The sequence below is a fragment of the Trachemys scripta genome, chromosome 6, assembly GCF_013100865.1.
Source record: "Trachemys scripta elegans isolate TJP31775 chromosome 6, CAS_Tse_1.0, whole genome shotgun sequence".
Classification (NCBI taxonomy): Eukaryota; Metazoa; Chordata; order Testudines; family Emydidae; genus Trachemys; species Trachemys scripta.
This window is the reverse complement of record NC_048303.1, coordinates 55,560,424-55,578,697: the sequence shown is the minus strand read 5'-3', so window position 1 is coordinate 55,578,697 and position 18,274 is coordinate 55,560,424. Positions and strand designations below refer to the sequence as shown.

Genomic DNA, 18,274 nt, shown 5'->3' with positions numbered 1-18,274 from the left:
AAGAGAACACTAAGGCCCAGTCTTGAAATCTGACTGGTGCACCTGTGAATGGGCACAGACATCCAACTGACTTCAGTGGGACACAGGGATGGTACAAAGGTCCTCCTGCATGGATCATGTTGCAAGGCCATAGTTGCAAGGTTAAGCAACAAAAGGTAGTAATTGACAAGCTTGAAGTTAAGTGTACAACCTTAAATCTGCCCTCCTTGGTGATATATTAGTTTTTAGTTACATGGCCATGTAGTATTCTTCCATCTAATAATGCTGTATCCTGTGTGCTATATCCTGCTTGCCTTAAATATCTACAAGGCAATGGGCAATACTCAGATATCCACCCCAAACACATTGTCAAAAACTCATCCATTTCATCCTCACCCATAACAACATTACATTTAACAGCAAAAACTGTGTCCAAACCATGGGTACTAGGATGGCTCCCCCATATGCCAACCTCTTCATGGGTCACTTTGAGGAAGAATTTATGGAAAAATGCACCACAAAACCAATGATATACCTGGGATATATCAACGATATTTTCATGCTCTAGACAGACAACTTAAATTCCCTCATAGATTTCCACTACAACTTCAACAACCACCACCCATCCATCAAACGGTCTTTAGAACATTCCCACAGCAATATCAATGTTCTTGGACACCCTATCAGCTTCAGTAACGGAACCTTACAGATAAACTATATGCAAGAAACACACAGATTACCACACTTACCTCCACAGATCCGGTAACCACCCCAGACACTCCAAGAAATCGGTTATCTACAGCCAGGCAATCAGATTCTCCTCAGAGTATTCTGGGGTAAGTCTGGATACACACCTTCAGACACTTAAAACCGCCTTAAGCAGACATGGACAGTCCACCAGAGAAATAGATCACATAATGGAAAAGGCAACCCAAATACTCTGAGAGAACTTGCTTCAATACAGAAAAAAACAAAAACAAGCACAAAACCCACAAACACCCAAGCCACACACACACTGAATGAACAGCCCAAATGTCACCTACCACAGGAACCCATACGGAAGATCAGCAAACAACATACTTAATGGAGCCATGTCCTGAAAGAAACTTTCCCACCCCTCCTTCTGGCCTTCAAACAGCCCAACACCCTTCCAAACTCATCACTAGAAACAAACTCCCCACAGTCCACAACTCTAAAGTGACACCAGACCCTGCCATGACAAGAGATGCAAAACCTGCAGACATATTTCCACTGCTATGATGATCAATACACCAACAACACACCTTTCATGATCCATGGGTCCTAAACATGCCTCTCACAACATGTGGTGTACCTCATCCAATGCATCAAATGCCCCAACAACTATGGGTGAAACTAGACAATCACTACGCGTTCGATTGAGCTCACACAGACAAACAATAGAAGACAAAGACACCCTATCACCCATGGGCAAACACTTTTCACAAATCACTCCAAATCAGATTTCTCAGGCCACATCCTCTAAGGAAACGTGCACAACACCTTCAAAAGATAAACATGGGAAAATTAAATTCATGACTCTGCTAGACAACAAAAATCCTGGGCTCAGAGACATTGGTTTTATGCCTCATTACAACAGTTTGTAACCTACTAACCCTCCTTTGTCCTGTGACTGCAGAAGTGTTAATTGCTCACCTCACATTAACTGGTCTCCTACAACATGTTTGAACGCCTCATTCTTAACAGTCCCACCTTGTATTTAGCTGTGATACTCATTACTTTTTCCAGATGTGAAAAAGACCTATGTGCAGCTTGAATCTTCCACCAACAGAATTTGGTCCATTAAAAGATATTATCTCACCCACTTTGTCTCTCTAATGTAATATCACACAATATTTTTCCTGCTGTCTTAAGTGCATACAGTAGTTGGACTGTAGAGACATTACTGGTCGCAGCAGTATTCACTATACTTGAAATGGGGAATACATGCGAATCAATAATGCCTATAGAAATGGAATGAACTTTTTAAGTGCACTCACTCTGTGTGGGAATCTTCCTTTGCATTCCTGTACACATTGCCAGTACATTTTTATTAATGTGTATGTCAAAATTATTGAACTTGGTTGTTTAAAGTTAAGCGCATTTAAAGTAGTCATTTTCAGAAGTGCTGAGCATCCATAATTACAGTTGATTTCATTAGGATTTGTGGGAGCTCAACACCCCTGAAAATCTAGTCACTTATTTCGGTGGCTAAGTTTAGATGTAAAGTTAGACACCAATAGTTGAAATTTTAGACACCAATATTTGAAAAATTTGGCCTTAGACATTGGATGATTTGTTCCCTTCTTTCCAAGTTATGTGTTTCTAATAATCTGGGGCCTGATCAGTGCTTAATTTGTGCCAGGACTTGCCAGTTCTTGGCAGTTCATAACCCCAGCACCTCTGGGCTTGCTGCATCAGTTAAGAAAATAATAATAAAAAAAATTGCTTGAGCCCCGGCACCTCTTTCATTACAAATTAAGCATTGGGCCTGATCCACGCCTTACTGAAATCAAATGGAAAGATACCCTTAGGCCTGGTCTACACAAAGGGGTTAGGTCAAATCTAGCTGCGTTAAGTCGATTTAAAAATGAATGCATCCACACAACCAACCCCATTCCGTTGGACTAAAGGGCTCTTAAAATCAACTTCTGTACTCCTCCCCGGCAAGGGGAGTAGCGCTAAAATCGACCTTGCTGGGTCGAATTTGGGGTAGTGCGGATGCAAATCAACGATATTGGCCTCTGGGAGCTATCCCAGGGTGCTCTTTTGTGACCACTCTGGACAGCACTTTGAACTCCAATGCACTAGCCAGATACACAGGAAAAGCCCTGGGAACTTTTGAATTTCATTTCCTGTTTGGTCAGCGTGCTGAACTCAGCAGCATAGGTGACCATGCAGTCCCCCCAGAATCATAGAGCATAGAATGTTTCTACGCTCCCCCATCATCTCCATCCCTGAGGTTATCGCAGATTAGAAGGCAAAAAAACCTGCACTTGCGATGATGTTTTCCGAGCTCATGCAGTCCTCCCGCAGTGATAGGGCACAGCTTAATGCATGGAGGCATTCAGTGGCAGAGGCCAGGAAAGAATTAAACGAGCGTGGACAGCGGAGGCAGGACAAGATGCTGAGGCTAATGGGGGAGCAAACAGACATGATGAAGCGTCTGTTGGAGCTGCAGGAAAGCCAACAAGAGCACAGGCCCCCGCTGCATCCACTGTATAACCGCATGCCCTCCTCCCCAAGTTCCATATTTGCTTCACCCAGACGCCCAAGAACACAGGGGCAGGGGATGCTCTGGGCACCCAGCCACTCCACTTCAGAGGATGGCCCAAGCAACAGAAGGCTGTCATTCAAACAGTTTGCTTTGTAGTATGGTTCCAATAAGCAACATGGCCTTGTCCTTTCCTCCTTCTCCACCCCACCTGGACTACCTTGTCCGTATCTCATTTTTTTTTTAATTAATAAAGAAAGAATGCATGGTTTCATAAAATAGTTACTTTATTTTGAAGGGGGTAGGGTGGTTGGGTTACAGGGAATTAAAATCAACAAAGGGGATGGGTTTGCATCAAGGAGAAACACACACAACTGTCACACCAAAGCCTGGCCAGTCATGAAACTGGTTTTCAAAGCCTCTCTGATGCGCAGCCTGCCTTGCTGTGCATTTCTAATCGCCCTGGTGTCTGGCTGCTCAAAATTGGACACCAGGCGATTTGCCCCAACCTCCCACCCCACCATAAACGTCTCCCCCTTACTCTCACAGATATTATGGAGCACACAGCACACAGCAATAACAATGGGAATGTTGGTTGCACTGAGGTCTGACCAACAGTGCCAGAGAGCTTTTAAATGTCCAAAGACACATTCTACCACCATTCTGCACTTGCTCACCCTATAGTTGAACTGCTCCTTACTACTGTCCAGGCTTCGTGAATGGATCCCCCGAGCAGGAGAGCAGAGTTGCAGCGGAAGCGGTGGATGAGGATCGTTAGCAGTCCTACTGCACCATCGCTGGGGAGCAGGAGAGCAGAGTTGCAAGGGAAGTGGTGGAGCCATACCCTGAAGGTTGTTAGGAGCTGGGCAGGGAAGACGTTCCCAGAACCCCCGGCCAAGCTACATGTCCAACGAGGATGGTTAGCAGTCCTACTGCACTGTCTGTTGCAAAGGCAAGGAGCTACTGCTGTGTAATAATGCCAGCTGCTGCAGGTGCTTCTGTGTCAAATGCTTGGAGGTCCGGGTAGGGCAAGGTACCTCAGCCAAGGCAAAAGAGCAAGAGCCCTGGCACTGTTACATGGGTCAACCACAGAAGTGCTATGGGGTGTTACAGCGCCGACCGTACTGGAATGTACGGCTGCAAGACTTCTTCACCAGCGACAAAGGACAGGAATATGATGCACCTAAAATCTAAAAAGGCCCCCACATTTCCCAGAGTCACTACCCTTGATAACAGAATGTCAATGATTGCATTGGCTACTTGCCCACAACAGCAGCAGTGACGGTGAGCTGAGTGGGCTCCATGCTTGCCATGGTATGGCGTCTGCACAGGTAACCCAGGAAAAAAGGTGCGAAATGATTTTCTGACTTGCTTTTACAGAGGGAGGGGCGACTGACATGTACCCAAAACCACCCGCGACAATGTTTTTGCCCCATCAGGCATTTAATCCAGAATTCCAATCGGCAGTGGAGACTGTGGGAACTGTGAGATAGCTACCCACAGTGCACCGCTCTGTAAGTCGATACTAGCCACGGTAGTGAGGACACACTCCGCTGACTTAATGCGCTTAGTGTGGACATATGCAATCGACTGTATAAAATCGATTTCTAAAAATCAACTTCTATAAAATCGATCTAATTTTGTAGTGTAGACATACCCTTAGACTGCTTTGGGGATTGGATTGAGCCCTAAGTCAGCAGTCATATGCTCTATGTGTTTCTTTTCAACCAGCAGCACAGCCTTCCTTAAGTATAATTCAAGGATAAGGAAGTTGACTAAGGCTATGGCTACACTACAGAGTTTATGCAGCTATGGCACCATAGCGCTGCTAGTGAAGACAATCTAAGCCGATGGGAAAGAGCTTTCCTGTCAATTTAATAACTTCAGTCCCCGTGAGTGGCGATAGCTATATTGGTGAGAGAAACTCTCCTGCTGACATTTGCGCTGTCCACCCTGGTGCTTAGGTTGGTGTAACTTATGTTATTTGGGGGTGGCTTATTCACACCCCTGAGTAATATATTTATACCGACTTAAGCTGTAGTGTGTATGTAGTCTAAGAAGCTAATTTCGCTGCACAAGCATGCACAGTAGAACAGTAATTAAGTGCAGCTCAGTAGATCAGGCATTTAACTACAAAGCTAAGTTACCTACAAACTTTAGGTAGCTTATACATGTTAACATCTTTTCACTGTTACTATATACTTTTATACTATCTGTGGTGTGAAGTATAAGCACTGTTTAATGTGTACTTTACTTATAAGTTTCAGGGGCACGGGTTAATACACAGAACTGCAAGATACTTTGCATGTGCATCAGAGGCCTTAATCCTGAAATTTACAACAAGTAAAAGGATTGTTATGCCTATTCATAGCCCCATTGCCTTCAGCAGGGCTCCATGCTGGGGCCAAAGCCAGGCACTGTAATTTACAGGGTTGGGGCTTAGACGATAAAACTATATCATATATTGAAATAGTATGTGCTCATGTAATTAAAGAGTATATTATAAAACAGAAGCCAAAAAGGGTCTGAATTAAAGCTGCATATGCGACCTTAACTTTTTAATTTCTGATGTTTAACAATGTAAACATACAACCTCACAGGCTCATTAACAGTCTTTTGTATGAAGTATTTCTTTTTACATGGAAAAGAGAAACAAGGGAAGGACATGTATGCTCCAAGACTTGAAAGCTCTGTAGCTTTGATAACAAGTTGGCAGTAGGTCATGTAAATTCTGTAATTCAGAACCAATTCTCTAGCTATTACTGGAATGACCAGTCTCCTAAAACTAGGAGGGCCCATAAGAAAAATGCTCTTTCCTTGTGAATCTGAGTAGCTGTAGAACACCTGAAGTTCACCATACCAGATCTTCCTCTCTCTCATCTTACAAAGAGTGAAGAAGCCATCCTAATCTCTTTGCATAGTATAATTCCACGTGGGCTAATCAAGAGAACCTCCAAATTCTTTGCCTCACTCAAGGTACACCTTCAGTACACTTTTCACTAGGCAGCTATGTTAGTTGGTATGCAACCAGCTCCGCCTTCCTTAGCATGCACTTTGTGAGCTAAACAGAACATCCTGCCCAAAAAACATATATATATATATATAGCATGCAATTGTCAAAATTCCTGAAAAGTCAGTAACATCTGAATCAAATTTCACCAGAACACATGAAGGCAATTCTCTCGGGAGGCTATTTCCATGCCAAATTTCAACTTCCTACATCTAGTTATTTTGGTTGTAGAACTATTAATAAAAGTTTCAACTTTTTTTATTATTGGAAATGCGGGGAGCGGGAAGAAGGGGAGGAAGAGATGAGGAAAGGACTATTCTCCCTCTAATAAAAAATAGCAAACACTGTTCTTGTTCAAACTTAAAATAACAACCAACCAATAACCACCACCACAACACTCTCTCTCTCTCTCTTTTGGCCAGAGAACAGAGACCAAGCCTGGAAAAGTTTAGCCCAAGATGTGAAAGTTTCAGAAAGGTCTGAACTATTGAATACAAGAGGTTAGAATGGAAATGTTACATAACTATAGCTATTTCTTTTGTTGCCCAATACCTAACGATATGAGATTGACATAGAAATACAAAGATTACTCAATGTAAAAGTACTTTTACTTCCTTTTCCCTGATAAGGGGAGGACTTTAATGAAATACTAATTCTATTTAATAATTAAAAATACCACCACTCCCCCAGGAATGTACAAAATAAACAAACTGGTCATAATCAGGTGATCTGAGATATAAAGTAAATATATTCAGTTCACAACAGTTGGAGACATGGGGCATGGCATGTAAATTAAGGTTGCCTGGAGTCAAATAATATCTTGTTGGATTTGCCCACTAGCATAAGAACAGCCCATATTACTTTGTTTGTCAGTTCAGAAACATTTTCAACATTTGTTTATCTGTTCTGTTTTAAGCAGTGAAAACAAAGTTTCCATAATGTATGTATTAATAGAGGATGCATTGCTATTTCACAGCGTTCAAGGCTAGGAGAATGTGACTATGTACAGTTAGTGGTATGGGGGGAGGGAGGGAAGGAAAAGCTGGATAGATACTCGACCAGAAACAGGACTTACTAGGAGGAGGTCTTGCATGGACCTGGGCATACTATGTCCCACATGCTGCTTTTTTGAACAGACCTGTTGCCAAGATAAATTTTCCTTGGACTCTAGAATTCATAGGACGTGCTTGGCTTTCATCAAGAACACAGCAGTTTCTTCCCCACACAAACAACTCTGCTCTAACTAGGCAGGACAAACTGAAAGAATGCTTCACTAATTATTTATATAAAGGCAAAGATAGCTGCAATCTGGAAGTTTCATAGGATCTGGAAGTTGTGTTTTTTTTTTTCTTTTGGTCTCACTTTATTTTTACTAACTTTCAGGGCTGCCTTGTCAGAACACACTGAACAACAACTGCCTATTCACTCATAGAAAGGTAATTTAAAATTTTATTACTTTCCCCAATACTCAGATCTTCAATCATTTAGTTATATATTGCTTCAAGATTTTACGACTGTTGGTATAATGGTAAGATAATGATATAAAGCCCAATTCTGCAAATTTTACATATGTGAACAGCCCTTACTCATTCAAATAGTCCCATTGATTTTATAGGATTACTTGCATGAGTAAGGACTACGCAAGTAAAAAAAAAGGTTAATTTTTTACATGAGAAGAATAGGATTCCATAAGTAGGGAATGTGTTATACTGGCTCCAATCCTGCAAACATGCACACAATAGTTTTATTGAAGTTAGTGTGGCTACTTCTGTACTTCTAGTGAACACGTTCATAAGTGCTTGCAGAATCAGAGCTTCAGTTACTTTGTTTCATAAATGATCCCCCCCTTTTTAAAAAATATGAAATAATCTGGCCAAATGTAGGAGGGGGAAAAGACATTTCCCAAGAATAGCAGTGAAGATTTAGTCTCTCACACAAAAAAATTACATTTATATAGTTCCTTTTATCCCAAAGAATCCCAGAGCATTCTAAAAATTATACACTGAGGATGTAGACGTGGTTATGCGTATTCCCATTTCTCGCTGCTGCCACTTGGGAAAAAAGGGTGGGTTGGACAGAAATAATGATAATAAAAGAACTAGAAAAAGGCGTGAGGGGATCATTGCAAAGTTTTTGCATATTTACCATCATTTTCCTCTTCCCTTAACGGGAGCATTAAATGTAGCCAACTTTGAGCTGAAGTGTGGCACATGGGAACACAACACATATGTTTAGGACAAGAAGTGAAGAATAACACATGCCATTGAATCAACAAGATGTATTTTAGGTAGGCAGAAGGTAACATGCCTGATCCTGCAAACACTTATGCATATTCTTGAATATTGCACATAGTCCCACTTCAAATTAAGTCTGTGGATAAATGTCACCAGGATTGGGGCCTCTATTTGGACTTTGATATTAGTATTTCTCTTGTGAGAAGTACCATGTAATTTTTAATGGGCACAAGCAGTCTGGAGTTGGACTTATGTCTCATCCCAGAGATTTGATTGATTGATTGACATTTAGAGAAGTGTTTAATGCACAAATTATGAGTCAATAATGTAATACAGTTGCAAAAAAAAAAAAAAAAAAAGGATACATAATTCTGGGCTGTATTAGCAGGAAGGTTGTAAACAAGACTTGAGATATAATCCTTCCACTCTGCTCAACACTGATAAAGCCTCAACTGGAATACTGCGTCCAGGTCTGGGCACCACACTTTAGGAAAGGTGTGGACAAAGTGGAGAAAGTCCAGAGGAGAGCAACAAAAATGATTAAAGGTCTAGAAAACATAATTTATGAGGGAAGATTGAAATAAAGTTGGCTTTGTTTAGTCTGGAGAAGAGAAGACTGAGAGGAAACATGATAACAGTCTTCAATTACGTAAATGGTTGTTATAAAGAGGAGGGTGATTTTTTTTTCCTTATCCATTGAGAACAGGACAAGAAGTAATGGTCTTAAATTGCAAGGGAGATTTAGGTTAGGGATTAGGAAAATTTCGTAACTAGAAGGGTAGTTAAGTACTGGAACAAATTACCTAGGGAGGTTGTGGAATATCCATCAGTGGAGTTTAAGTAAGGTTAGACAAACACCTGTCAGGGATGGGCTAGATAATACTTAGTCCTGCCTCAGTGCAGGGGACTGGACTAGATGATCTAGTGAGGTTCCTTTCAGTTCTACGTTTCTATGATCCTATGATTACTCTAACCATGCTGGAATCATGGCTAGAAAAGAATGCAGAGGGGAAAATGCTATATGTATTGATTCACTAACACAACTTCATGCTCATGTAGGTTTTCCGTAAGTGTCCCATTAATGTACTGGCCCTATGCTGGAATGTGAGATTTGATGGGCTCAAATACAGAGAAATTTTGTTGTAAGGACTCAAGCAGCTTGTGCAAAGCTTTCAAAATGTAAGGTAAGAGTGTTCTATCTTTGAATTTCCTGAGTTTATGTTGTAATTTTATTATTAGATTAGCAATAGGACCTGCTTGTGCCACTGTTTGGTTGAATAATATTTAATTGCAGAAGCAATCCCACTGAACTCCTTGAAAGAGTGGCACAATAAACTCAGGCCCAGATCTTCAACTCCTATTGATTTCAATGAATTGGGTACCTCAATCCTTTGAGGATCTGGGCATCAGTTATTAAATTTCCTTTATTTTAACTTGGAGGAATACTCAATTTCCTTCCCCTTTAACCTTCCCTTTAAAATCCTGAATGAACTACCCCAGCGATCTGGGTAAGAAGATCTCTGAAGTTCATTAATTCAACTCATAACTGGCCAGAAAGTTTGAAGTTTGGGCCAATCCCACCACAAAGGCTGAGAGTGTTGACAAGATAGAATTTCTAGTCTCTGCTGGCCTGAGAAGCAAGATGCCAAGTCTTGTGCATAGCAGTGAATGGCCTACAGATGCTGGGCCAGCCCAAGTTTGCAACTTCAATATTCATAAAGTGGAGCTGTTCTAGCTAATGATTTGATCATATTATTTTGGAACAAAGTTTTAAAATTTTCATACACAGATCAAGTAACTGCATGTTTAACTGATCTTTATTTGTAGACAAAAATTACAAGTTTTGCCCATTGCATTTTGTAGATACAAGTTTAGAGACCAGTTTTGAAAATTTTGCCCTGTACTAGGACTGGGTGAATAATATGCAACTTGGTAATTTCTGTTTATTTCAATCGTATGAAATTTTTAAAACTTTAATTGTTACTTGCTTAAATTTAGATTTAATCAACAGATTGTAAGGAACAAATCTCTCAAAGAGCACTTTGAAGAGTTTCTGAAGCTATTTTACAAAATCAAAATTTCTGCCACTTAATTTGTTTTCAAAATACCACAGGTTACTGTACATGACTTACCAGATGTTTTATCTTTTTAAAGATTCAAGTTACATCTGAGTTATAAATAATTTTTTAAAAAGCCACAGCCAACTCAAGTTTTGGATGAAATATGGCTAGATAGTAGTTCCTTATACAGTAAATTTAACAGAGTAAATGTTCATGGTTGAATTATAATTTTCTGAAGATCAGAGATGTAACAGAACTAAGATCATGTTCTTAACACTGTATATGAGAGAGTTGTTAAGCAGTATCTAGTCATCTTTTAACTCCCCCCCTCCCCATTAATCCTCCAAAAGTATTTAATTTCTTCCCAGTAACAAAAATATTTTCAACATCATGGTCTACTTGAGCAAATGTTAATCTTCCCCATAGTTCAGCATATGTTGTAGATGCTCTGCACATCACTACTGGTGTCTGAGATTATCAATATTGCTTTTCTAATCAGTAAAGTTAGTAGCAATAAAACCTTGGCATTGGTAGGAACAAAGCCAAATGTACATTTCAGTAATTAATTTTGTGGCTATAAACAGCTACATTGTATTCCCACTGACAATGACAGGGAAGCCCTAGCCTACCCAGCAATCACACTTTCCTCTTGTATGTATATCTATATAACGAAAAGCATTCACACCTGAGAACTCCACAATGGATTCACTTGTGAAACAGAGCAAGATGAGAAAGATGTGTTCGGTTGTATATTTCTCAAATCAAGCCCTTGCCTTTACTTGGGCCAAATGATGAAAAACACAATCCAGCTTCTTTTCTCCCCAGCAGTATTTAATTACCTCTAAGGCCTGTAGTAAAAGCTTTGGCTCATTGACTAATTGAGAACACTTGCCCTAGTTTGCAATTAGTAAGAATATCCCCTTTTTAAATATGTCCTTATACTCTTCCATGGAAAGGTGGGTTTACCCTTAATCAGCCAAGATCTTAGGAACTGCACAAATTAAAGTATATGCAGGTTATCTTCTTGCTTTAGGGGATATTCACCACTGTCTGTGTTCTTGTAGAGTAATAATGAGATACCATAACCAAACAGTAGAAGATGCATGTCAGATGGTTCTCCAATAACATTAGGGGAGAAAAAAGCAACTGATGTATGGGATATTGAAGGCAGATTAAGTTGTTAATGTATATTAGTATATTCTTAATTTCCTTTTAATTGAAAAAGACATATTGACTTTAATTAGAACCATTTCACAGGAACTGTCAATTAGCACATGTCAAAGTAGTTAATTCAGAACAGAATTGTTTTAATTAGGGTCTGCTTTCCTTTAACTGTGGGGCCAATGAAATCAGCCTTTCCTTATCAAGGTTTTAAATGTCTCTAAGACATACAATACAAGTGTAGTCTCTTATCTATTATTAGAAGCCCATATGGATAACATTAAAATGATGATGCTGGCATTGTTCATGCAGCACAAATCACAGTTTCCTTTATTACAGTTTGAAAAAAAGATGGCTTTGAACAAAGACCATTTTAAATACACAGATTTATCCTACTTTTAAGAGACTACAAAATTTATGACATACATGTTCACATGTAAAGTATTATTTAATATGTCTGCTCAAATAAATGGGCCTAGTCAAACATTGTGTGTGTTCTGTCAGCCAAAGACACATAAAACATTGTCAAAGCATGCAGTAATATTTTCCCCTTAAATGAACTATAATCAAAAAGAGAAAACAGTCTCAGCGATTATTTTGGCCAATATAAAACCAGCATTGTTAACTTTCATTGCATGCAAAGATGTAACACCGATTGCTAATACAGTGGCTGAAAACACTAGTGAGCTAATGTGATCTCAGTAATCAGACAATCTGAGTCTTGATTTTTACAGTATAGTTTCTAAATATGTTTGAGGTGACTGATGTACCTTGATTCATAGCTGACGCAAGTAAGGCCCTCCATTTTTGTCTACCAGCAGGCGCTGTGAGCTGTAGTATTGGTATACCATCAAGTAAAAGAACAGCAGAGGAAAATATATCGAAAAAGTAAAAAGAATTAATATGAAATCTAGACTTAGTTTTATCATATGAGGGTTAGCCACTGTTTTACTGACCTACATCAATTGAGGATTACAGAGATTAGTGAAAGGAATACTTAATAGCTGAACTGTGGATTCCAAAGAGGATTATCTGGTAAGATATTTTATGTATCCTGATGCTTTATTGAACTTATTAAGGGCCTGATTAACTCAACAGTAAGAGTAACATCATTTTCCAAAATGGAGTATGATATGAGTATACTAAAATTAAAAGTATACGTCATCTAGTATGTTAATCATACTGTATTCTTGTACTGGAACTATTTTGGTATATGAACTGTAATACAAATTGCAGGAAGCCTTGTGATAAAAAACACTTAGGTATGATTTTTACAAATCCTGGAGAAGTGGGTGAACTTTCACTTGACAACCTCTTGAACTGAATAACTGGAATTCTACTAAAGCCTGGGTTTTCTGGAGATCACTACAGAATCAAAAAGAGCCTCTTCAAACACTGTAGTTAACTGCTTATCATTCTATAGGAGGTGTAGTTTGAGCACAACTTAACAATTGTATCATTACTTTTTATGTTACCTATTTACAATTATATGTTAGAATAAGACCCTTATATTCATTCATTAATCCTATTGTGGCCCATTTTAAATCTCTACTTATCAGTTTAAATACTTACCATAATTTAGAATTCTTTTTTAAGCAGATCTAAGGCACATTGGCATTGAAATGCATAATCCATCCTCTTTTATACCACAGCAGAAACAATGCTTTGGATTCTGAACATATAAATTTGCTTGCATATAAATATTATGTATTTCAAAAAATAACATATCTGTATCACACATGTTTTAATATCACTCTAATACCTGTTGTGGATATGAAGTTTTGGCATACTTACAATATAGCTATGCGGTGTAAAGCAATAGTCATTGCCATTACCATATTCAGATCATTATGACTGTAGGAAACTATATTTTATAGTCTGGAAAAATTAGGCTTAAAACTAATCAGTCACCACAACACCCTTGAGAGGTAAGCAGTAACATATTCTTATCCCTATTTTACAGATGGGACAACTGAGGAAGTTAAAGAGAGAAATGACCTACCCAAGTCACAAAACAAGTCAATCCAGGAGTAGAACTCAAGAGCTTTGGCTCACAGCTCCACATGCTTACTTTGGACCATGCTACCTTGCTGCCAATATACTACAGTAATAACAATTTACTGCACATCTCAATAAAGTGCACTATGTTCTGTGTACTTAAGCAGAACAATGCATTTTTTTCTCATTAATACTAAGTCTATTTGTTGCTCAGCAGGACTAATATTTATACATTCTGGATCTTGTGATGAAGTAGTAAGCTCTGATTTCAGTTAAATCTGACAGGTTCTGATAGCAAAATGTCATTATAGAACTTCAAAAGCACTTGCTCCATAGCAAGATCTTTACAATTATCTACATAATATCTTTCAACTCCTGTTGGCTCCTTGATCTTCTGTGGAAATCCCAACTCCTCTGCCAGTTTTGGTTTATGAAAAGTTGACCCTTAAGGCATAACTATTTTAAAAAAGATATGCCAAAATGTTACAAGATTTTACCCAGTTTGATATCCTTTCTGGAATACGCACTTAATAAAAATTGCATTTTTACTAAGTAATTGGCCATATGAGTCATGTGCTATTCATGTATTGTTCATGAATCAAACCAAGAGCCATTTAAAAATGACTAGCATCAGGAAAACTTAATAGCTTTTCAACAGATTATTTAAATGACTGTAGCTATGATTTCTAATAATTTTTATCCAAACAGCAAGGCTTTAGTAAGCTGTGGCAGGACTCTCTCCAAAAAGAGTAACTTTCTGATTAAAACCTTTTGTTACTGGATTTAAGAAATTAAAGAAAAAAGGGGAACGTCTGAGTTATGTATGCATCTGTCAAATCCTGGATCTTTATAGTGTAACAATTTGACCAATCACAGGTAAAAGAACTGGTGGTTTGGGAGGGATATATTTCACTTTATGAATCATAGCTAATAACGTAGTTAAGTACTTTCTGAACAGGCACTTCCTGCAGACTGACCAATCTGTAGATTGTGTTCCTAGTAGTTTCTGGTGCAATAGTTTGGCATGCATGATGCATTTGGAGAGTGATTTGCCAGCATTCCAGCAACATATGCAACTTTAGCTGGGATTTCTTAGTACAGATTAGCACCATTTCGAATTCCTTGATTGGTTGATTGTCTATACTATAAAGCCAGGTGTATTTCACAGCATCAGCTATATTCACCTATTTCTTTTCTTGTTGTTGTGGTTTGAATCCTTGATCTGATTTTGCCAATGGCTACCTGGCCTCTCAACACAGTGTTGCTTTTCAGGAATATTTTCTAATAATGACAACTGTAGTTAACATTTATATTTATACTGTACAATTATACTTAACTATTTAAAATTTCAAAAAGATGCAAAACATTCATTAATTTGACAAATAAAATCACTATGGGGTAGACAAATAGGATCATTATCCCCATGTTATAGATGAGGAAACTGAGGCTGAAAGATTAAATGTCTTGCCCAGTGTCACATGGGAAGTCTAGTGGCAGAAAGAGGGTTAAACTGAAAGTTACCCCTTCTAGGTGCATTTCTCGAGACCAGGGTCTCTCATATTTGTTTAATAATATAGACCACATCTTAGTAGAGGGATTCACTTGTGGACTCCTCCCTTCTCACTCAGGATCCCATGTGATCTTAACTGCAGAAATTGTTTATAAAGAAAAATAGTATTAGGAAAGTGCCAGCCTGATGTGACCAGCCAACAACTCCCCGGTCATCAGCAAGTACTCTGTGGACCACCAGCAGTTCACTGATCACAGTCTGAGAATCACTACTTTAGCACTATATCTTGAGTTTTATTACTCTAGGTCACATTGACTCGTGGTACAGCAATGTTAACTAATCCTTTATTAAACAATTCTCCAAGCACAAATACAGCATTTGGGTTGTTAACATACATAAGTTATATTAAAGAAGGTTTCAGATCAGCACATTGTATTTTGTAGCAAAGTCATAAAATATGCTAACATGATAACATCTAATGAGGGAAATGTTACATGCAGATGTCTGTTTGCCTATTATCCCATAAAATGACTGTATATTTTTATTTATATGAGTAACATCAGACACAAATGTGTTACCATAAATGCATTCATTTAGGAAAAAGTATAAACACAATATGAATCTAATATATATGTAAAACTGTTTTAAAACCTGATATTTAATGTTTATAAAAAGAATAAAGATGAAAAAAATGTCCATAATTACATTTTTTTTGTTACTCTTGATGAGACAAGAAATATAGGTTCTCAGCTGGCACATTATTTCTGATGTGGCAGTGAAGTAAAATTTGTGCCTAACATCATGTATCCTTTACATGATGCAAAGGAATATAATTTTATTTTTGTTGTATTTAAAGGCTCTGTCTAGGCACATTGGCCACCAATTTCATTTCTACTGCAGTGCATGGATAGCGAAGTCACATATCCTTAAATTAATGCAAAGGGCATAAGAAAGAAAAGAGAAAGTATAATTTTTGTTGTTGCTGTTGTCATTTGAAATTTCCATAGTGTCTGTGCACATTGGGCACCATTTCATTTTTATTGCACTGCACTGATAGCAATGTCACATATCATTAAGTTAACACCAAGTAAGTAAAAAAGAAAAACAGAATTTTTTATTGCTACTACTGTTGTTTGAAATTTCCATATTCTGTGTACGTAATTTTTGTGGGGAGGAGGAAGTACCAGAAACTTTAATATACAACATAAAAAGTTTGATTATTTATTTTGTACTGCTTCATGGTACAGTGGCTAGGAATCCAGTGCTACCTATATGGCCTATGCATGGGATAAGGATTTGGAAAACCGAGCCCCACATCAGGAAAATAAAAACAATTGCATGCCCCGACTCAGGCATGTATTGTTCCTCTCCTGGCTAGTCCTGTGTACCCCAGGGAGGCATGCCCCACACTTTGGGCAACACTGAGTTAATAAGTGATTATCCAATTCTGAACCCAGTTACAACTGCCAGTAAGGCAGCATTAGCAGCTAGGTTTTTCAGTACAGTGAATCCAGTACCAACAACTGTCTCTGTATATGAGCGCAAAATTGGGTCCTTTATCTAATCTTTTAATCATTTATGTACTGTGTCTAACAATGGCTCTTCAGGATCATACAAAATTTAAAACTCCTAACCTTGGCAGTACTCTGTAGTGGTGATGTAACTTAGTGTACATTTTAGATGAGTCACCTGTAGAAAGGTAGAGTACCAGAAGCCCACCTCTTGTAAAAAAAAAAACGGTACGTTTATGCCCGTAAGAAATAGTCATTAGAAATAGACACTAGGCCAGATACTCTAGTATTCTGGGTCCTTTGTACTCTTTTGTGGTGCAAAACCAGCTGGATCTGGACAGCTGAGAATTTGTCCAGCATGGGGATGGCCAGGGACCAGGCCAGGGGTGATGGTGCCTAGGGATTAGACAGGGGTTAAGCTAGTAGGTAAACAGGCTAGCTGTGGGTCCTTATTCCTAACAGGGGGATGCTATCAGCTGGTGCAGACCTGGCATACTCCACTTCTGTGACATCCTCTTCCTTCTTGCATGTTGGGGGTAGGGTGTGTTGAGGGGGCTGGCTAGATCATGTTGTGTCCTGGCAATCCCCAGTTGGTATATGTTCCCTTGGAGACCAGTGCTAACTGGGGTAGGTTAGAGAAGCCTCAGCAAGAATCTGGTTTGAGAGCCAGGAGGCCATATTTGCTTCTCTGCTGCACCAAGCTGACCTTTGGTGCAGCAGAGGATCTGGGCCATTGTATATTAACGCATGCTCAATGAAAAATATGTTTATGATGCAATGGCTTAAACACCCACTCATACATAAGGTTCCTTTCACTATGTCATAATAGGCTACATCACAATAAAACATGCCAACACATAAATAAGGTCAAACGAGATATCACTTAATTTCATTTTGAGTCTTGGGGAAGTCTCATCCTCTCCACCCCTTGCCACAGGATCCTTGTGTACATCAACAAATCTCTAGCTCCAGAACGTCAAACATAATGAATGAAAGAGAAAACGGTCAGAGCCACTCTCATAGGTCCAACCATTATACTGAATTAGGAGAGTATATTAATCCCTGGACTTGCTGCTCTTGGTTCTTTCGATTGTGTCTATGAAATGCACACCTCTCTATGCTCAGCCCAGTGTAAGCCTTGGTTGCTAACTTGAGAAAAGTCAGTCATACTGTTGAACCCTACCAGCATTGGTTTTGGCTACCTGCCCATTCATCTTCCTTCTTTGCCTTGAGAAAGAGTTATATGAGAGATAACAAGAGTGAAACTTTTTGTAGCTGGTGTTGGAAAGAGTGGGATAGTGCAGCAGTTTTGGAAGAAATGCTGGAGCAAGAATATGCTAGGAAACCCTGAACCAAATAGCAAGAAGAAAAATTTTGCTACAGCTCTGATTTGTAGAAACCACATTTTAACATCTTTCTCAATTCTTCCATATGTTTTTATTTGTGTTGCCTATTTTTCTCTTGGACCTTTTGTATTATATTTGCCTGGCCCAGAACATTTTAAGTTATGAAAAACATACTTACCTTGAAGCTCCACAAAATCATGATTTTTTTCCTGGATATTTTAACAAGTTCAATG

At 38.8% G+C, this 18,274-nt stretch overlaps 1 long non-coding RNA gene across 9 annotated transcripts in view; it reads left to right on the top strand.

Moving 5' to 3' along the window:
• Positions 1–15,376, top strand: part of LOC117878947 — a 66,692-nt gene extending 51,316 nt beyond the window's left edge. For 7 of the 9 annotated variants that reach the window (XR_004646141.1, XR_004646138.1, XR_004646137.1 and 4 more), the window contains 4 exons: positions 7,605–7,657; positions 9,515–9,639; positions 12,495–12,711; positions 13,640–15,376. This is a non-coding gene — a long non-coding RNA (uncharacterized LOC117878947). The remainder of the gene's footprint in view (positions 1–7,604; positions 7,658–9,514; positions 9,640–12,494; positions 12,712–13,639) is intronic. The other 2 variants (XR_004646143.1, XR_004646144.1) reach the window with 2 other exon arrangements.
• Positions 15,377–18,274: the final 2,898 nt, after the last annotated feature.